Below are 22,163 nucleotides of genomic sequence, written 5' to 3' on the forward strand. Positions count from 1 at the left end.
GTGCCTGACATTACTGTGGGTTTGTCTATGCTACCGCTTAAGTCAATGTAACTTATGGCGCTCAGGGGCGTAAAAAAGCCACCGCCCCGAGCAACGTAAGTTACATCGACTTAAAGCATTGTGCACACCGTGCTATGTGGGCAGGAGACACTCTCCTGGTGACTTGGCTTCCGCCTCTCATTGAGGTGGAGCAATTATGCTGACGGGAGGATGTGTCCGATGCGGCTGCGCCGATGTAGTGCGGTAGGGTCGACTTGCCTTGTTTTGAGCATGGACGGAAGGGGCTCCACATGCCTTGTGGATACAATAATGTGTGCTGTTCATGTTTCTGCTACCGAAGGAGGGACTCCCCAGGCAGTGGAATGAATGTCAGACAATGGCTCTGCAGTTTCTATACTACCTGAATTGATTTACTTGCAATACTTTGGATGCGTGACACTTACTGAACCAAGCTTATGCCTAGTGCACTACTTGATGACCCGCATTCTTGTGCTTAGTTGCTTGCCTGTAACTGTGACTTCTGATGTAGAATTCTATAGTGTGCACAGGGGTACTCCATCCTAAGCAGAGATTTGTTTGCCGCACTACATATGCAGTTAGTCAATGAGGGCATTTCTTCTACTCCACTTGGCACCACTACCCACAAACTCCAGTCTCCCTGCTTAATGAGGATGGGAAAAAGGAGCCTTTGGCTGCATATTTGGATTTGTTCACAAAATTAGACTTCGACCTAATGTGACACCCATATGACAGAATTTGTGCCGTCTAACATTCTCAGTCAGGGAGGCGGTATCACAAGATTTAAAAATAGCTGGTACAGAATGATATTATTGAAGAGATTGCACAGTGGTGACAAAAGAAGAAGACTGGCATTCGTCTCTGTGTAGACAAAAAGGAGCTTGATATAGCGGTTGTGATTGACAGTCATCCACTTCCACATATGGAAGAAATGTTTGTGGAACTCCACTGCACAAAGATGTTTCCTACTCTTGATCTATAGAGTGCATGTCACCAACTTATGCTACAGGAGGACAGCAGAGATCTCACAGCATCTATTATGCATGATGGATTATTCTGCTTGAAATGTGTACCATATGGACTAGCATCAGCCCCCAACACTTTCCAAAGAATGATGTCAGTGATTCTAAAGAACCAGCCTGGAATCAGAATGAAACAGCATCTACAGGACCTGTTTTGGTGGCTGGGAATAGATGCTCAAGTTGAAGCAGTTATAAAAAACATGCATTGCTTGCCAGTTACATGACAAGATGGTGGTGACCCATGCCACCATAACAGACTGTTCCTCTTTCAGATGCAGCATGGGAAAAAGCTTGTCATTGATGTTATAGGTACATTTGACAATGCGCTGAGTGACTGTTGCTACGCTATCACCCTGTGCAACTAATTCAGTAAATCTCCAGAAGGGGCATTTATGTCCCAGAGCACATTTGCTATAGTGATCAAGTTCTTGTTGACAGTCTTCAGTAGGAAAGGGCACCCAAAAAAATTGGTATTGGACATGGGCTGTAATTTATCTCACTGGAATTTGAAATTTTTCTTTCAGAGAGGAACGTTAAATATAGAAGCTCACCCATGTATTAACCTGAGGGTAATGGAGAAATATGAATGATTCAATATAAGTTTGAAAGACAGTATCCAGACAGCTACGCTGGAAAGAAAAATAAGCAACTACCTTCCCTACAGATTTCTCACAAATCTACAGGGCTACACCCCATGCCACAACATAAAGCTCACCTGCTGAATTATTGCATGGCAGAGAGATGTACACTAAATTAAACGCTGCTGGATTACAAAGACCTACATCGGATAAATCTGTACAGCCAGATGCAAGACAAATAGTTCAACATAAACAGCAAAAACATAAGACCCATACAGATAAATGTTGTGGGGCTAAGGAACCAAAATTTGAATGTGGTTCATTTGTAAGAGTATGATAACCTGGAATATTATGAAAAGGAGAACATAAGTTCAAATCACCACTGAAAATTGTTGCCAAAAAAGGACCATACACTTACACGCTGTCAGATGTTCAGGTATGGAATGCTATTCATCTTGTACCTGCTTACCAAGAGTGAAGCAGAGATGTTTCAGATCTTCTAACTGGTCCTGATTATTTTACTTTGCCACTAACACTATAGATTAAACAATAGGACATTAGGCCTGACAGACATGCTGTCAAAGCCAGATAGCCACCTGTAAGCAGGGGAATAGTCCTGCTATTGTGGGGAACTTTCCTGGCTTCTGCACTACCCTGGTGAAGTGGGCTAGCTAAAGGATCTGAGTCCTCACTCCCACTTCCTTTACCCAGTGGCCTCCTTGCCCTTGAGGACTCCCCTTCCACTCTCCTGTCTGGCAGAGTCCTCATAACCCCAACAAGGCTGGGCCCAGGATTCCTGGGGGGCTCGACCCCCAACCCTGCTGTGGTCACCTAGGACAGAGGCTAGGGTGTCCCCACTCCGGGTACTCTCTCTGCACCGGGCACTTCTCTGATCCACTGACCATTACATACAATTTAAAGCAAATGCAAGTTATTTAATCAACAATTAATTTTAAAAAGAATAAGGAAAAATGGGAAAGGTTAAGGAAACACACCAACCCGCTCTGTGGCAGGGAACATCACAAACAGTGTCTCTGACATGTCAGGGCAGTTCACAGTCTGTTCCTTAAAAAGAAAAGGAGTACTAGTGGCACCTTAGAGACTAACCAATTTATTTGAGCATAAGCTTTCGTGAGCTACAACTCACTTCATCAGATGCATCCGATGAAGTGAGCTGTAGCTCACGAAAGCTTATGCTCAAATAAATTTGTTGGTCTCTAAGGTGCCACAAGTACTCCTTTTCTATTTGCGAATACAGACTAACATGGCTGCTACTCTCAAACCAGTCTGTTCCTTGTAAGTCCCAGGCCTTCTTCTCAGGCCCTGGCTGTGCTGCAGGGATGCTGTGGGTTGGACACTTGCTCTGGTGGTGGCCACACGTGCTCAGGCTCTCAGTGGTGGGACCCTTCTTCCTAGTGTCGCCCCCGCCCTGTCAGGGTTACAATCCAAGTCTGGCCTGCAGAGCCTCTTGGCTGAGGCGTCTCCCTGTGCTGGGCCCGCTGCCCCTCGCTCTCCCCAGCTGCTCACCGCACCCAGCTCCGGACTGCTCCAGCCTCAGCTCCACCACTCTGTCTCAGCACTGCTGCTGCTGCTCTGCCTCCAGCTCCCTGGGCTGCTTCTTTGGCCCCTCTGCCTCTGGTTGCTGCAGCTCTGCTCCCAGGACAGGTCTGCTCTGCAGGCTGCTTCTGTGACTCTGCTCCCAGCCCTGACCTGCTTCGTGGGCTGCTTTTCTGGCCCCTCCGGCTCTGGTTGCTGCATCTCTGCTCCCAGAGCAAGTCTGCTCTCTCTGGGCTGTGCCTCTGGCTTTGGGGCTGCAGCTCTGCTCCCAGGACAGGTTCTGCTCCCTCTAGATCTGGCACAGCTCTGCTCCCCAGCTCAGCTCAGGCCCCTGCTTTCTCCTTAGCTTGGCCCCACTCTGTCTGACCCAGGCAATTCCAGCTCCCACGGAGGACAGGACCTCCCTGGCCTCCTGACTCTCTGATTAGCCTGCCCACCCTGTCATTCAGGCTGACCCGGAGCATTGGCCTCTCCCCATTGTTCCTGGGGACTATCAGTCTCAGGGTCCTGATTTCCCATCGACCCTTCCCCTTTTAGTATTGGGAGCTAGCCAACCAAAACACACACACACTGAATGTTAGTAAGGGGGCAACAGTCCTCTTACACACCTATATGGACTAGAGACTTACATAATTATTAAAGGAAAAGGGATTAGTTTTCAATTATAACTAGAATTCTAATTGTAGTTACAAAAACAATAACAAAGAAGAAATGTTATTTATTTTCTAATTACTTAATTGGTGTTTAATATAGTAGCAAAGTATTGCATTATTATTGTTGTGAGATTGGATTTGTTCTTAAAATGAGGGGAAAATGTCATGTTGCTAGATCCAGTATTGCATGCTGGGAGTTGTAGTCTCTGAGTTAAGAAAAACTAACAGGAAGCGAGAAGTGTTTCATACGAACACCTAGTTACTTCCTATTGCATTATTGACTTTTTTGAGAGCATGGATATAGCTTAACCCTATCTTATGGAATGCTTGCACCATGAGAGACAGAAAAGGAAATGCCCACAGAAGCCCCTATCCAAAGCCCATTTAAATCAATCTGAGTCTTTCCATCAACAATGGTCAGGCCCGAAAGGTTGACTCTCTTATTGGCATCAAGACTGAGAAAGTTTGAAATCCATATACAGCTAAGCTGATTCAAACTTTACTTGAACAAACTCTCTCTCTATTTGATTGCTTAAACCTTGTTCCTACCATCTGAGGATATTTTCTTACTTCTAGCACCATTGTTGTCAAAGAAAAGCTGGAACCCTGAGATGTTCAAAGACTTTTTTTTTTTAACCAAACTATTTTAACTAAAGTATCTTTTATGTCAAGGCTGTGTTATCAGTGATGCTTTTTCATCCCACAGAATATTTCTGTTAAAAAAAGAAAATCAATAACTAGTGATAGGAAGTGAATTTCATCCTCAGCTTAGCAAATACTTCCATTCTCCCCACGCCCCCAATAAGACCATTTTTGTGTCTCCATCAAATCTGGAGAGTTGTTTACCAAAATATGCTTCTGTATTTTGAGAGGTATAAATATTGGTTTGTCGTTTTTACAAACCCGTAGTTAAGAAGTGTATTTATTTGGTAGTAATGTGACTGTCAGGTGTATTGCCAGCTATTTCAGAACAAGTTAACATAGTATCTGAAAGAAGATGTTTGCAAATGACACTTGATAATATATAAAGGAATGATATTACTCTTAGAAGATACCATCTCAGAAAAAAATCTATCTTAGGTACTTACATGGCTTCCAATAACATAGCACCCGAGTACCCCACAAGCTTTAATGTATTTATATTCAAAACACCATTGTGATGCAGGAAAGTACTATCGTTTCCATTTAACATAGGAGGGACACATTTAATGACTAAAGATGCAGGTAGGCACCTACAGGGATTTTGAAAATGCCTAGGTGCCTAACTCCCATTGAAATCAAATGGGAATTAGGTGCCTACGTACATCTTTAGGTGCTTAAATACCTTCGAAAAGTTGACCCAAATTAAAACTTTTAAATGCTCCTAAATAATAGCTGCTCAGGAATTTTCTCATAATACAGATTTCTCTCCGAGCAAGATGTGTGGTGCATCATGGGAGTCATGTGACTCTGGATGCATCATGGGTGATGTAGTCTGGCCAGAGAGCCTGGGCCATAGGGAATAATGGGAGCAGGCTCCTAAACTACAACTCCTAGGAGGCAACGCATCATTTTGGGATAATGCTGTGTAAAATTGAACTCTCTCAAAACTAAGTGTTTCATGTCAGTTCAATACACTGCAATGACTCCTTTTTGATTTCAGGAATCTAGTTTTGAAATTTTCAAATCAATTTTTTTATTTCAATCCCAGGAAAAAATTTGAAATTTCAACTTTTCACCTCAATCTGGGATGAAAACAAATGTCAAAGTGTCAAAATTTCCCATGGGACAGAAATTCTGAGTTTTGTTCAGCTTTAGCCTAGCTCCCATTTTCAGAAATAACCGAGGCACTCAGGAGCCTAATTCTCGTTGAAAGTCAGTAAGCACTGGGTTCCTAAGCTAGATCTATGCTTAAAAATGCCACAGTGGCACTGCTGCAGTGCTTCAGTACAAACACTCACTATAGTGACAGAGGGGTTCCCCCATCACCATACTTAATCCACCTCTCTGTGAGGTAGTAGCTAGGTCAACAGAAGAACTCTTCAACTGACCTAGTGCAGTCTACACTGGGGGTTAGGTCGGCTTAAATACATTGCTCAGGGGTGTGGACTTTTCATACCCATGAGCAGCACAGCTGGGTCGACCTAACTTTTCAGTACAGGCAAGCCATAAGTGTTTGTCCCTTTTGAAAATGGGACTTGGGCTGCTAAGTCACTTAAGCGTTTTTAAAATTTTTAAATTAAGTGACCTAGGTCACACAGGAAGTCCCTGGTTGAGCAGGGAATTGAGGCCAGGTCTCACATCCCAGAAGAACACCCTAACCACTGGACTTTGATTCCTCCCACTAGTCCATTCCCTTTTTCTATCCTCCCTCTCTATCTTGGTACAGTATTAGTGTTAGCGTGGATGAAAAAGCTGAACACATTTTTAAAGCTGTACTCTAAATATCTGGCCATGCATTTCAATTGCCATCTATTACTAGCAGAAGTCACCATATACTTAGTTTGACAATTGGTAAAAAGAATATATATTAATTAATTGGAATGCATTTCTAGCCTGACATAATGGTTGCTGTTATTACACCAGTTCTGTAAAAGAGGGGAGTCTTGTTACTAATTTTCATTCAGTGCAACCTCTAATCTACTCTGACAGCTCCCAAATAAAACATTCACTATAAATCAGGTTTTGAAGGGAAAAGGACAATACTCGTGAACAAGTGGTAAATGTTCATTAAATTTCCCTTTGAAGGTTGTATTCATATGAAAAACTAGTAATTGCCATTGATGTAGGTGTGGTATGTTATAAATTTCATGAAAATCCTATGGTAGCTCTGCCTTAGTTATATCTGCTTGAGATAATATTAGTGGTTTGCTTGTAAATTCACCTATTTAGTGAGCAGCCAGTTTGTTTTGCTGTCACTTTTGTACGTTGTATAAAGGATACTGATTTTAATCTGTCGTGCAAATTATTGTCCCAGTCCTGCAAAGAGAACCAGTCTGGCAGGCCTCTGTGTCTGCATGGAACCCTACTGAAGCCAATGGGCCTCTGTATGGATGTGGAAGGCTGAGGCCTGCATAGTTCTCTGTAGAATTAAGATGTCTAAGTAATTAGTTGATAAAATGTATTCAGCATAAACCAGTCAGGTTTCAGCTGAAATCCCATATAAAACATAGCTCACACCCAACTATATATACCATAAATCAATTATGTGAGGTTATATTTGCTATGGGATGGTCCAAAGTCCATTGAAATTAGTGGGATCCTTACCAGCGACTTCAATGTGCATTGACTCAGGCCTTGTGGAAGCAAAGGTCAAGAGGGATCCAGTACCATGAGATGTATTTATGAGTTTCTGTATCTTTGAGGAATTCAGCTGAGTCAGCTAGGCTATGCAAGCTACATAAAGTTGCCCTTGAAGCCTTCAGCTGTGGGCATCTAAGTCTATGCAGTCAGATACGGACTTTGAGTTGACTGGGACAATGTTTCTTAGGCTATTGAATTCTTAAATCTATTAGTCTGTAGGCTTATCACAAGAGGATTTATGGCCCTCACGAACTCCAAGGCATCTCATGTTTGGATAAAATGTCATCAAATAGCTCCAAAACTAAACCACCACACTTCCCAGAAATAGACAAAAAACTACACCTTGGTGAGATCAGCAAACAAAAGAGATTTGAAATGTCAAGACCAACCCATTTGTTTTTAAATGAGGCAACAATAAAAGTAGGACATTTTTGGAAAAGTGAATTTTCAAAACTCTCACGTCCCACATATCTACACTGACTAATCTCCAGTTTTGTTTTGTGACATTTCAGTTTGTCATGGGAAGCACCACTCACCGCTGGTCTGGCACCTCCTTCTGGTCTCTCTGAGGATTAGCTCTAAACTTTCCTCCCTCTTCCCAGGGAGTAAATGTCCTTTCTCAGCAGCAGCCCCATCTCCTGCCAGCTACCTGGCTTTATACAGGCCCCGCCTGTTCCAGCACAGCTGAGTCTGCTTCCCATTAGTTCCCTGCTCCCCAGCTCCTCCTCTAGGTGCAGCCTGCAGAGTTAATTGGCCTCCCTGGCCACTTAACCCACGTACAAAGCTATGTGGGGTGGACACCCCATCACAAAATTGACTTGCCTTACATTTGGCAAAGTTAAAGAGTGGACCAAACAGTGCTTCAATGGAAACCTAGTCAAGACAGACAGGTAAGCCAAAGTAAACAGGAAGCCCACAGAGCTTTTGATTTAACTGCAAGTAAAAAAAGTTAGTTCTGCTGAGGGAAAGATCTAATGAAAGCAGCCAACAGTTCAGTTACAGACTGCTCTTTAAGGAGCTGTGGTACAGTAAGGAACCCAAACAGCATTGCTAAGGCAGCTTCTGAACAAGAGTAGCTTCTATTGAAACATACATCCCCTCCCACTCCCCCTCCCCATACTTGAGCACCCCTTTCAAAAATCCTTTTGGTATAACTTACATTGACCGAAACTTGAGTCATGCCAATGTAAACCCTGATGGAGGTCGCTACTGTTAGAAAGGCTGGCAGGTGCCACAATCACTCTTACAGCAATGTGGCCAGCTCAGCCCAAGCTTAGGTGAGGCTCATGGGTAGGAGTCATGTGGGCAGATGGGGACTGATTCAGCATATCCAAAGCAAAGGTCAATCCAGCTAATGCCACAAGGGACGATGAGAGTACTGCTTGCCCTCCTTTGGAATTAATAATCCTCCAGATGGTGCAGGGACCCTCATTTGTGCATGCTAGACTTTTTAACCTAGAGTTAGTGTTCTCTAGGCAGTTTGTAGCTTTCAGACATCTTAGCAGGTTGAAATACAGACTATGGGGGATTTTAGGATGTACCTTGACCTGTTAACACGTGTTAATACTACAAACTGCCTTGTCTTCACAAGGATTTTCCCTTGTACTAGTTACCACATGTTAGCTAACTTGAGGTAAGAACTCCCCTTTTTCCCTAGTTCAGGGAGGTGTTATTTATACCTCACTGCACCAACACCAGTGAATCTCATATAGGCTCAGACCTTCTCACAATGGGATTGTGTTTTCTTAGTAGATTGTTGTGACAGGATGTGCAGAGCTATGAAGCTGAACTTAGTCGTGACACTGTTGCCGAAATGGACAGACAGACAATGACAGTATAATGCAGGTGGGAAAGAAAGCAAGGGGGGGAAGTTGAGAGTAGAAGCCAAGCATGCATGGATCTAAGGAAGGCAGAAAAAAAGGATATAATCATTAATTGCTTTTTCATGACAGTAAAATAATAAGCTCCTATTGGTTAGATGCTGCTCATTAGATGGACACAGTCTTCAATGTTTAAAAAGGATTCTGGAAGGTTTATTATTGTGGGGAATTACCAGAATGGCTCCCTCCAAGCTCTCCCTCCTGCTTCACATTCCTTTTCTTTTTCAGATTTCCATCTTTTCCTTTAAAAAGTAAACAACAAGCAGCCCAGGTTTGCTTTTCAGAGCTGAAGGACTCATTAACCCTCAGAGCAGGGAGTGGGAGGAAAAGGACATTATGGTTAGACTGTTTGATTGCAGTAAAGGGCAAAACTATTAGCAGCATTAATGCAGAGAGATGAGAAACTTCAATATGAAGGTATTAAAAATGCACACAATATTGATAGACAGACTTACCATAACTATGTAGTAGAACAAGCTGATTCAGCTGACTGTGCTTTCAGACAGTCTGGGTGATATCTCCCCCAGCTCATGAAATACAGGAGTCTGGCTGTAAGAATATTGACTGACAGCTTCATTTTAATAATTTTGCTATGGAGCACTAGAACTATTCTGTCCATCACTTTATCTGAAGCTCAGTAGGGGCCTGATCTAAAACCCATTGAAGTAAATGGAAAACTCTCTTGACTTTAGCGGGCTTTGGATCAGGCACTAGCTTCCATTTGTGAAAAGATGACGGGCCCCATTTGTGAAAAGATTTTCAAAGGGCAGTTAGGTGCTTAGCTCTCACTGGAAATTAATGGGATTTGGGGTTCCTAACTCCCATTTGTGCCTGTGAAAATCTTCCCCTATATACTCACAAAAGAACTACATTAAAGGAGCATGAAGGGGACAAAGTCAAGCTCTCAGAAGTTGGGAAATGCCAGAATTAAGGTTGCCTGTGCAATGAGTCCCTGTCTCAGTTCTCTCTCTCCTCCCTCTCCGTCCTGTCTCCCAGACCCACTCTCCTCACCTACTCAATTACTCTCCAGTCCTCAGGCTTCTGATTCCAGTCCCAGCATTCTTTCCTGCAACTCCTAGTCTTACCTTTCTGGACTGCCCGGTCCAAGTTTCCCCCAATCCCAATATTTTTGTCCAGCTGTTCTCAACCCCCCACTCCTTGTCCCGTCTCCTTTCCAGCTGTTCCAAGTCCTACTGCTCCCCACTAGTCCCATTCCCCCTGTCCACCCCCTCTGATCTCTCTTTCTCCCCTCCACCCATGTTCCCCATCCCCACTGAGTCCTAGTCTCCCTCCCCAGCCTTCTCATCTACTCTCATTGCCTCCACATCCCCTAACTCCTTGTCCCAATCTCTTAGTCCAGCGAGCCAGGTATCACCCCCACACCTATGCTCTTTGTGAGGTTTGTCTGTCCTCATTCCCACATTCTTCCCCAAGTACACTGGCTGCCAGTCACCTGATTTTCCTCTCGGTACACATTCCGTGGGAATGGTGTACATGCAGTCCAGTCAAATGTATGAGCTGTGAGGAGATGAAGCATACTCAGTGCACATGGAATCTTCGGAGCTTTTAATTGCTGAAATCTAAGTCTCTAGTGAGCATGTGCAAACTGAGAGTTTTCCAAGTTTTATAATTTGGGCAGATTTTTCACGGGAACAGCAAGAGGCACCTCTCTGCCCCAAAGCATGGGAGTGCTAGATGTTTCAAAGTAAAGGCCCCCAGAATTTTTTAAGATTGCAAAACTGTATTTTCCTTTCACTTCATTTTCAGAAAGGGCTGAATTGTTTTGGCTGAAATTTAAACCAACGAACAGGCCAGATGGTTAAAGTTATAAGCAACAGGTCTTATATGGAAAGTGCTGAGCAACCTTAATAGGCAGCACTACCAGTTCCACTGATAATTTATATATTAGCATTCCTTTCCTATGGTGTCTACATCAGCCTTTACAGCTGCTGCAAACCATTATGTTGCTCTTGAGGAGGCCTTCTACCAGGTTTACCTATTTTCCCCTTTACTTCATTGTTATGTAATCTTGACGGTCAAAGCTACTGAGCTAAATATACATAGGGACAAAGAATGGATCTATGTTGCTAAAGTGCCATTACCTCTTCGGTTTCAAATAACTTCGAGAGGACTTTTTCTTTGAACCTAGGTAGGGCTTGATCCAAAGGCCACTGAACTCAGTAGCAGCACCTCAACCTCAACGACCTTTGGATTAGCTCCCACGCCCCCTAGCCAAAAAAAGAAAAAAGCTTTTCAAGAGATGGTGGCATCTGATTGATTCTGTCATTAGAAGGAAAAGGAGCACTCGGGCACTGCTAGTGTCACTCCTCCTTATTTCAACCTTTACAGTTGCATTTTAATGTCATTCCTCATTTGTTTTCCCTTAAAGATTAAAAGGTTTACTCCCCTTTACCAAAGTCCCACTCCTAGAGATTTAATAGATACTTCATGTCAAAGGATCATTAATGGGACCAGAACAAACTGGTTCTATTAAAAATTAAAACTATTAAAAATTGCCTATCTGTGAGTGCTAATTTACAAGCTGCTACAGTTAATTTTATGACAAGATGGTATTTGGAAAACAGGCTGAGAAAATAAAGGGTGAGAGGAGGGGAAGGAGAGAAAAACAAAGTACAAAGCTTATCAGGTGAATGTTAATTATGCTTGAAAATTCTTAGTTGCCTAAGCTGCTGTTGACAACAACAACAAGCTTCCTAAATTATAAATGTGTAATTTTTTTAAATGGCGATTACCGTTCTAGTTGCTCCTTCTTCTTTATGTTTGTTCTTCTTTGCTGCATTGCATAACTGGAGGAACACCAGGCATTCTGAAGACAGTGTTATCACTTTTTACTGAATGCTTTATGAGCTTATTCCAATGAACACAAATAGCGAGGTGCCTGGAACTGTGTGGATGGTTGAACCCCTTGACGATGACTGTCACTTCTGATAAAACAAAAAAAAAATATATAGTGCTGCTCGTGTCAATCTGCAAAACACAGGGTGCCCGGAAATGAGATCTAGGAGCACCCCCAAGAAATCTCACTACCTGCTATTTCATGGTACTAGTTTTAAAAGTGAAACAGGGAAAAGGACTTGAATGCTGAGGTGCAGAGTATGCTCATAAAATTTGCAGGTGGGAAGGTTTGCAAGCATTTTGAAGGACCCGATTAGAATTTTAAAAAAAATCTAGATAAATTGGAGAATGTGTCTGAAATCAACAAAATGAAATTCAATAAAAAAAAATTCAAAGTACTACACTTAGTGCTTGTCTTCACTACTGGGGTAAGTCAACCTAAGTTACGCTACTCTAGCTACATGAAGAATGTAGCTGGAGTCTACGTAACTTAGGTTGACTTACCCCGGTGTCTACACCATGCTGCATCGACAGGAGACACTCTCCGGTTGACTTACCTTACAGCTCTCCGAGAAGGGTAATACCGGAGTCGACCGGAGAGTGCTCTGCCATCGATTTAGTGAGTCTTCGTTCCTAAGGGCTTGTCTTCACTAGACCCACTAAATCGACACTCGCTGCATTGATTGTAGCAGCGTCAATCTCCCTGGTAGTGAAGACAAGCCCTTAGGAACGAAAAGTCAAATGCACCAATATAAAATGGGGGATAACGGTTAGGCAGCAGGACTGCAGAAAAGGATCTGGGGGCAATAGTGGATCACAATTTGAAAATGAGTCAATAGCGTGATACTGTTGTGAAAAAAGCAAATGTCATTCTGGAGCATATTAAGAGGAATGTCCTATGTAAGACATGGGAGATGATCATCCTGCTCTACTCAGCACTGGTGAAGCCTCAGCTGAGGTATTATGTCCAGTTTTGTGTGTCACACTTAAAGAAAGATGTGGACAAACAGGAGAGAGCAAGGAGGAGTGCAACAAAAATGATAAAAAGTTCAGAAAACATGACCTATGGAGAAAGATTTAAAGAATTGGGCATGATTAATCTAGCAAAGAGAAGGCTAAGCGGGGACCTGATAACAGTATTCAAATAAGTAAAAGGTTGTTATAAATAGAACAGTGATCAATTGTTCTCCATGTTCACTGGGGGTAGGACAAGAAGCAATTGGCTTAGCTTACAGCAAAGTCAGTGCATACATAACTGAAGAAAGCATATAGAATCATAACTCTATGAGACAAAAATAAGCAGCTGGGAACTCAGCCATTGCATAATTCCATTGAAGCCATTCAAGTAGCACCAGAATCAAATTCATCCCTCTCATATCTATGTGAGATTCTAGTGAAGTCAGTGGGAAGCTGCATGTGCATACCTGAAAGCAGACTGTGGCCTGCTCTCTTCTCAAGTGCATATGCATTTCGGTCCATAGGCTTGATCCTGCACAGCTGATTCAGGTTAAACTCCCACTGGCTTCTATGGAACAGTAGGATTGGGGCATAGGACATTACAAAGGCACAAACTCTTACAACTCCACATCCTCTTCCCCACAGGTTGTGCGCGTGCATGCACACACAGCACTTACAAGAAATTCCCATCTGTCCTTTCAGCTTTCATTTAAAAAAAAACAACAAACTATGATGCTCCCACCTCCAACCATACTAACAAGAGTGTGTGTTTCTTTTTGCAAGTAATTAGTGTTTTAATTGGGGCAGGGGAAAGGAGGGAGGATTAGAAACTGCATCATGGGATGGTTGCCAATATGCTTGCTACAGAAATATTCCAAGGGTCCAAGTACACAGAGGGAGTCCACTCACTTCTGGACACTAGTTCACAGTTCACTAGCACACACACTTTGGAATAGAAATTCATCTAAAACACTCAAATCTGGAGACCACTAAGGTGTGAGGTGTTCTGGAGCTCAGTTTTGCAGCTGGAAGCCATCACTAGATTTTTTTTCCCCCTGTGATGGTGACAGGTAAGTAAAAAAATAAAATTGCTAATAAGCTATGGATGAATTCCAATTACTCTGCCACAACTCTTCACTGCAGGAAATGGCTTCCAGCTTTGAAAACCATCAGATACCTTGGGGCCGTATCATGCCACTGATTCACAAGCAGAACTCCAGTGGTGCAAGTAGAATTCATTTCCTACCGATACGCTGCACCAGTTAAGGGGTGGGGGCACTTGACCCCTCACATGACCCGCCCTCTCCCCAGCCCCCCCACTCTCCTCCTCCCCTCCCCATTATCCATCCCACATTAGCTGGGTGGGTGGGTGGGGGGGGACGGGACTCTGTCCTCCTCCTGCTGTTCTAGAGACTTCTCCACCGCAGGGCTCTCCGGAACCGCAGCGGCAAAAGGAGCAGAATGTCAGGCAGCCCCATGCTGGCAGCTCCTCCAGCACAGCTGTACTGCCCCCAGCCCCACTCCCAGCCCTGTCCTCCTTGGGGCTGCCTACAGACCCCAGACAGGAGACGCTAGATGCAGCTGCATGGAAGGGCTGGGGGCGGTACAGCCACACCGGAGGAGCTGCCGGCATTCTGCTCCTCCTGTGTCTTTCCGGTATGGTGTACCGGCTATAAATAGCTTACTGGTATGGCATACCGGACCATACTGCCGTACTTGCACCACTGGAGAACTCCTAGATTAAATCAATGGACTGAATCAATGGCATGACATGGTCCGGTTTTTTAACTATTCAGGTTACTATCCAGCCATTCAGCAAAGCCCCCCCTCAAATAAAATTCTCCCTGCCTCAGCCCTGCTTCCCCCACTCACTACCCTGGGACTATGACAGCTCTGTTAAAATGCATAAAGGAAGCCACAGATTTAACATGGACAAATGCTGAAACAGCTCTGAGTGAGAGCAAACCTGAAGGGATAGAAACAATCGTTAGAATCATATTTGCACTGAGAAATGTTCATGTTCGAGGCTTCAGTGTTCTGCTTTGTCCTAAATCAACCTGATCACCTCTCCTGCCTCCTTGTCTATCACAAACCCCTGTGCCCTTCCAGTTGGGCCAGCTATGGGGATGAGGTGAGATGAGAATAGGCAATGTGTCCACACTTGGAGCTGGATGGGTATATGTGAGGGACGCTAGGGGAGTAGTGGATGGTTTCCTGTTCAAAACAAAGAAGGGGAGGAACCAGTGGTAACCCCCAGCCAAGGCTGCAATAGAAAAGGAGACAATTTTTTTCCTAGGGCCTGGAGTTACTACCACCTACAGAGTTCTGTCAGCATGTACCATGTCATACTGGAGCAATAAATGCCACATTGCGTGTTTGGCAGCATTACCTAAACCATACCAGAGGCTGTACTAACAGTACTGTGGAAACCTCCCCACCCACCAACACAGAGGAAACCCCAAGCCAAAGTATATTTCTTCACAGTGCAGTGGATTTTCCTTCATTACTAGTCTGGGCTTCGTTAACTGCCTTGTGCACAAACTCTGCCGCAGACTCTGTTTTGGGGAATAAAGGCAAACCTCCCACCATCATATCCAAATCTGACTGCGTTCCTGCTTTAGGAAGAGTCGCTGGACCTCAAAGAGCTAATACACATTTCATGATTTTGTACGCTAGCCTCTGAAATGGCTATTTCTGTGGCAATGAACAGAAGTCACTGTACATGTGCACTGAGTGAAACTGAAACCTCTTCTACTGCAGGCTGCTGCTAGGACTTGGCATGAAATATTAAAAAGAAGCCTTCATGCCTGGAGTCTTTACTGGGTCACCTTAGAATTCAGCAAGCCTGTAAGCTCAATCTTCTCCTTGGGGCGTAATTAAATAAGGGCAAAATGTTGTGAACCTGCTAATGGCTTCTCATTGTCCAAAAGGAAATAGCTGAATTCCCTGGGATGCTTGGTCTGATTAAGAATAGCACTTGCTTGACTGAGGTACTTCATTTGGCAGTGAGGCTAACAGTATATAAGCTGTGGAACTGAAGAGCATGAAAGAAAAACCACCTCAGAATTTGCTTTTGCAAAGGAGAAGAGCAGTGAGGTTTAAAAAAAAAAAAAAAAAAGCTATCACAGAATATATGTTCATGTTCTCTTTGGAAGAATTTGGTCCAGATTCGGATTTCACGTGTGCTAGTATAACATTGCAAAAAGAAAAGGAGTACTTGTGGCACCTTAGAGACGAACCAATTTATTTGAGCATGAGCTTTCGTGAGCTACAGCTCAAGCTCACGAAAGCTCATGCTCAAATAAATTGGTTAGTCTCTAAGGTGCCACAAGTACTCCTTTTCTTTTTGCGAATACAGACTAACACGGCTGTTACTCTGAAACCTGTAAATATAACACTGCAGTTACTCTGTTGAAAATCAATAGAGTTACAAAGAATTACACCAGTGCAGCAGATCTCAGGAATCTAGTTCATAAAGGTGAAAACTAATATTTGATCCAACAAGACATAGTTTAACTCAAAAGTTGTGTATTGGCATATGTCAACCTCTAAGTATTGGGGGATAGGAGGAAACTTTCTCTGGGGGCAGATTACTGCACAGCTGCCTACTGGAGGGTTTCTTGCCCCTTTTCCTGAAGTGTCTGGTGCTGGTGAGTGTTGGAGACAGGATACTGAACTAGATGGAAAATGGGTCTGATCCAGTCTGTCAAACTCTATGTTCTCGTTGTCTGTGTGGTACACGCAAAAGTGGAACAAAGCTGTGCTGGGAAGACACACACACACACATCCCTATGAAAAATAAGTTGCAAGGTTTCAATGGCCCCTTTTTCAGATGTAATTATCTTCAAAGTAATTATCTCTGGAGGAAGATAACTCTGCTCCATTACATTACGCTAGCGTTATTTTCCCTTTCGGAAGCAGACAAAGCAGGACTAAATCTTAATACAAAGTAGCATGTTTAGCAAGTGAAAAAACACTTGTTCAATTATAAAAGAGCAGCTTAATTTTTGCTGAGGGACAGGAATTGAGAGACTGAGTAATGGCCATAGTTTTTTCATTTGGAGAACAGAGCTTCTTTGGATACAGTTAGTAGCACTTAAATGGCAGAATTAATGGTACAGCAGGATGCCTTTCCAACCTACATACGTTACTGATGGGGAAAATGTGTGGAATTACACATAGAAGTTATTAAGATTTATTTCCACTGTCCACAACATGATAGCTACTGTTTATATACCCAGGAAGATACAGCCAATGTTGGAGAAAACTCAGCCTCAGAAGACAGGCAACAGACCAAGGCTGTGGGATAAATACAAAGTTATTCTTTTATAAGCACAAAATGTACTATACCCAACCACCCAGCTCCTTAGCCATTATTAGTGGGCAAAGCATTGCAGGTGTTGCAGTAGAGATGGGCATTGTGGGTGGATTTGAAAGAGAAAAGGGTACCTTTCAGACCAGACGAGGGAGGACATTTCATGCATAAGGGGTAGTATGCCTGATGAAGCAAAGAGGACCATGGGAGAACTGTGCGGAAAGGGGGCCTGCATAGTTGGCGGAGTGGAGGAGATGGGAGCAGGGGTATGAAAGGGACAACAGCAGATGAATAAGAAGGGACAGGGTTGTGAAAGACCTTGAGGCTCACAACAAGAAGCTTGGCTTGCAGTAGTAGAAGAGAAGCCAGTGGAGAGAAGCAAAAAGTGTGTGTGGGAGGTGTCATGGCCAGAGTGACTGCTAAGGATGACTACTCTGACAGCATCATGTTGTGTGGCCTGAAGGGGGGCAACATAGGTGACTGAGAGACCAAAGAACAATCAAAACAGGCAATAACTAGGGCCTGGATGAAGAGGCTAGTTCTTAAAAGTGTTGAATTGGAAGAAGCGGGCATTTTCTGGATGTCCTGGGGACAAGATAGAAACAAGTCAAAGATGATCCTCTCAGTTATGGGCCTGAGCGATGGGGAGGATGGCATTAAAACTGAATGACTTCAAACCATTTCCTTTTCTCTATCAGTGCTGATTTGTTTGCTCTATATACCTTAAACCTGGAGAATTAACATACAATTGTCAATTTCACTTTCGTTTCCAGGCAGTTTCACTTTCAAGTTCACCTGCACTAGCCCAATGCTGTGACGTTTGAGGGAGGGAACGCTTGGATTTAAACAAAGAACAGTTGTCAATGAAATGTAAATGTAAATAATGGAAACATTTACTGATATGTTAGTAAAACCCTATTTTTGTTTGGGCTGGTTCTTGATGAAATACAAACATTTTGAGTCTGAACTACCCACTTCCCTGTACATTTGTAACAGATCTTTCTACCTCTTCTCACCAGCAGCAACCCTGGAAAATCCTGTCCTGACATTTGACACAGATGTCATAGTCAGAGCACACTGGGTGGAGACATGAGGGGAACGGTATTGATTCATAAAACAATGCAGAAGAGACTAGCTCACTGGCAGCTAACCCAGCTCTCTATTCTCTCAGCAGTATGGATTTGTAGCTGCTAAGTATGGGTTAGATGTATAAATATATGTTTAGCTAAAACCAGCTAGCTGTAGTGTGGAAAGATATTGTATGGAAAAACACAGAGAAAAATTCAGTGACATTCTGATTTTGATCACACAGATGTAAATCAGCACAAATTCTACCAAAGCTGAACAAGCAATATTGGGGTAACAGTGGAGGACACAGGATCTGAATCAAGTCCTTTGTGCCTGTGATTTCATTAGAGTTGGTTTAGCTAATGACACATTTACATATAATTTTTGCAAATTATTTTCTCTACCACTTTTGACCAGTTCTAACAGACATCTGCTTTTTTCCTTATTAACACTTTTGTGACATCAATGACTTCAACAGATTTCAGAGTAGCAGCCATGTTAGTCTGTATTCGCAAAAAGAAAAGGAGTACTTGTGGCACCTTAGAGACTAACCAATTTATTTGAGCATGAGCTTTCGTGAGCTACAGCTCACTTCATCGGATGCATAAAATAAATTGGTTAGTCTCTAAGGTGCCACTAGTACTCCTTTTCTTTTGACTTCAATAGAGTAACTCCTAATTTACTGAGTGTGTATGAGAGCAGAATCAGGCCCAGTATTATTTACTATTGGTATTCCAGTAGTGTCTAGAGGCTCCAAGCAGGCTCAGGATTCAGTTGTGGTAGTCACCATACAGGTACATGGTAAGAGAGTCTCTGCCCCAAAAAGCTTACAATTACATAGCTTGAGAAGCACTGGTCTATCTGATGTGGGGGACTGGCAATTTTTTTTTCCAGTGTGTGCACAGACCGGCAGCTGATGGCTCACGGACCACTACTCTGAGTAGCACTGACATAGACAACACAAAGGGTAGGAGGAGAAAGATGCACTGACATTTGCCCAAGGTTACGCAATAGGTGCTTGGAAAAGCATGATCGAACTATGTGAGTAAGCATTAATAGAACCCAAATTTTGAGGGGGTTTGAATCCATTTTGGGGTGGGAGGAGGGCAGTTAGAAAGATGGGCTATTTGGAAAACTAAGATTCAACCTGAGTTAGATTTTGAACGACCCTAAAGCTCCAGAGGTTTGATTCAAACCCATCCTTAGTTACCAGAGATGCAAAGGTAATAACCTTGGTATCCAGCCAAGAATGATAATAAATCTTCTATAGAGTTGGACTTTTGGGGCATGTCACAGAATTCTCTAAAGCATCTTCTTTCAAAACCATCTGATTCTGGGAGCTGTGGTATTATTTTGCATTTATACTATATGGCCCATCTACCTTAACAAACATTAATTTCAACTCATGGCACACCACTGAGGTAGGCAGTAACCTAATTTTATAGCTGAGTAGCCTGAGGTTCAAGCAATTACGTGGACTTGTCCAAGTTCACTTAAGTCAACTTTCTGCTGCCCTAATTCACCTTGAGTAGAATCTTAATCCTCAAATACTCCTATAGAAATCAATAGGAGCCCTTGCAGAATGAGGTACTACTCAACGTGAGAAGGAGTGGCAGATCCGAACCACTGCAAGTTAGAGTCAGCTCTGAGCATAGATCCCAGGAAGTTCCGATTCTCCTCTCCCTTATACCAGTTTCACATTGAGCTTAATGGAGCAACTTCTGATCTACACTGGAGTACATGAGAGGTGAATCGGAATCAAGCCCCTCATCTCTTTCTCTAATCACTCAAGGCCCAATTTTTCGCACATTGCCACTGGTGTAAATCAGGAATAACTCAGTTGAAGACAATGGATTTACACCGATGTAAAACAGACATAACTGGGAGAAAATTTAGGCCTTCTTTTTCCTACCAGTACCTTTTTAATTTAGAGAGAAGCAAAATAAACTGGAAAGCTCAAACACAAGACTGCATAGATACTGGTGTATCTAAATACTGTAAGCCCTGTGTGCAGATGTGTGTCTACAGGACAGTCTCCTTGCTGTTGTGTGTCGGCATCATTTATCATCAGCGTCTCTAGCAGAATGCCAGCCCTCCTGCAGGACCTTTTAATGCTGCTTTAAAGGCTCTCATGAAACAATTTTCTATCCCAGCAAACTTTGGAAATTTCATTAGACCCCAGGAAATTATATCAGTCAAAGATGCCACCAGAGGCCTGTTTGGGAAACCTGAGCTGCACAAAGCCACCCAGCCCCACAGATATGGAAATATCTCAGTGTCATCCTCTCTACTGAGCCCAGCATAACTTACTGAAGCACATGGGCTCAGCTGGCTGTGAGGTGGAGAAGGAAGGGCTCCCCCACCCTGCAGCCCAGAAAGAAAATGTGTCCTGCAAGATTTACTGCAAGCGGCTTATATCTTCAACTTGGATGCTGACGCTGTCTTGGCCTGCGACTATCCAGGCAACTCCCTTGACTACATAATCATTCTGAACGTGAGCATGTGTAATGACCCTCCAAGTGGGTAGTCAGCAGGGTTTGAATCTTGGATCTTAAGCACTAAAGCACAGAACACTACTGCATGAACAAAAAGAGCAACTCCATTAAGTGGGCTCCAATAATAGGCTCTTATCTTCTGTGGATGAGGTGCTAGAGGGGAGATATGACCCACACTTTAAAGCGTGTTACACATATGGATGGACTAAAGCACATCCTCACTTGTTTTTTCAGCAACAATTCCACAAACAAGCAACTGAATGTGGGAACAAAGGGCAGCATTAGTATGGGGCCAAAACTAGCTATCTACAGAGGGCCTCAAATTGGAAGGAATGCTCACAGGTATGGGGTACATGGTCTGGGTTTGTTTGCCTCCCCTTAAAAAGTAATCATTTTAAGAAGCCATAGACTCTGATTAAAAAATTTTAAGCCACCTACAGCAGAGTTTGTCATCTCTGGCTTTTTATCTTTGCACATCCCTAACATTAATAAACTCTTCATTGAACCAAATCCTATTCTTGTTGTTTTGGTTGGCGAAGACAAGGGAAATTCTATACCTTTAATTTAGTTAGTGAAAACTCCTGCTTAGATCTCTTCTATCTCTAAACTCTATCTGTCTAATCTCATGGTGTAGAAGAGATGTGATCCTACAAGTACCATCCCCTTCTTCAAGTCTCTTTTGAAACCACTCCTGACTCTGCGGACGTGCACACACCGAACTGCTACTTGTCTGTTTGTGACTTCAGTTTATAAACACTGCAGGTCAGCGACTGTATTTGCTTGCTTAGCATAATGAACCTGCTACAGAGTATAATATGCAGTTATGTCACAGCTATGCCAATAATACTAGCTGAAGTCCTGCTAGTTAGTTTGCTACTTACGTTATTGGGCAGTTCAGATGTCTCTTCTCCTGTCAGACACAAGTGGTTTTTTCAAGGCTGTTAATGGAGGAGTTTGGAAAGAAAGTGAATGTTAATTGCCTGCTCAGAGTCAAATAGACTTCCTCATTTACTTTTTAAAATTTTAACTGCCTGACTTGACATTAATGTGAATTAACCAGCATCCCATCCTGCTACCCCACTGCCATTAATGCCAGTGCAATGTGCACTATAATTATGATATATTATATTACTGGCAGCTCATCTCCATATTATTCACCTTTTTCCCCAAATTGGTCTGATGGTAGGATCACACATTTCCTAATTAACACCTTTTTATGGTTCCTAATGAGTGTGTTGATGTTACTCCTTCAGGCTGCTTCTCTTATAATAAATTCTTGTGGGTATAACAGACTCCAACCGTCCACTTTAATTAAGAGACAGATGTCACTGACTCACTTTCATTTAACACACACATTTTTCTCTGGATGTTAGCAGGGTTGGGGGGGGAAGGATGTTTCATCCTTTGACTGTTTCTCCATTATACATGTCACATAAACCAAACAGGGCTCTGGGGAAACACAGTATTTTGGAAAGGGAAATA

The 22,163-nt window shown here is 43.0% G+C and overlaps 1 long non-coding RNA gene across 4 annotated transcripts in view; it reads right to left on the reverse strand.

Moving 5' to 3' along the window:
- Window positions 1-9,163: 9,163 nt before the first annotated feature.
- Window positions 9,164-22,163, reverse strand: part of LOC141994900 (uncharacterized) — a 116,150-nt gene continuing 103,150 nt past the window's right edge. For all 4 annotated transcript variants that reach the window (XR_012641218.1, XR_012641216.1, XR_012641217.1 and 1 more), the window contains exons 3-6: window positions 21,563-21,619; window positions 13,271-13,371; window positions 11,744-11,935; window positions 9,164-9,232 (exon numbers count right to left, since the gene is read on the reverse strand). This is a non-coding gene — a long non-coding RNA (uncharacterized LOC141994900). The remainder of the gene's footprint in view (window positions 9,233-11,743; window positions 11,936-13,270; window positions 13,372-21,562; window positions 21,620-22,163) is intronic.

The sequence above is a fragment of the Natator depressus genome, chromosome 10, assembly GCF_965152275.1.
Source record: "Natator depressus isolate rNatDep1 chromosome 10, rNatDep2.hap1, whole genome shotgun sequence".
Classification (NCBI taxonomy): Eukaryota; Metazoa; Chordata; order Testudines; family Cheloniidae; genus Natator; species Natator depressus.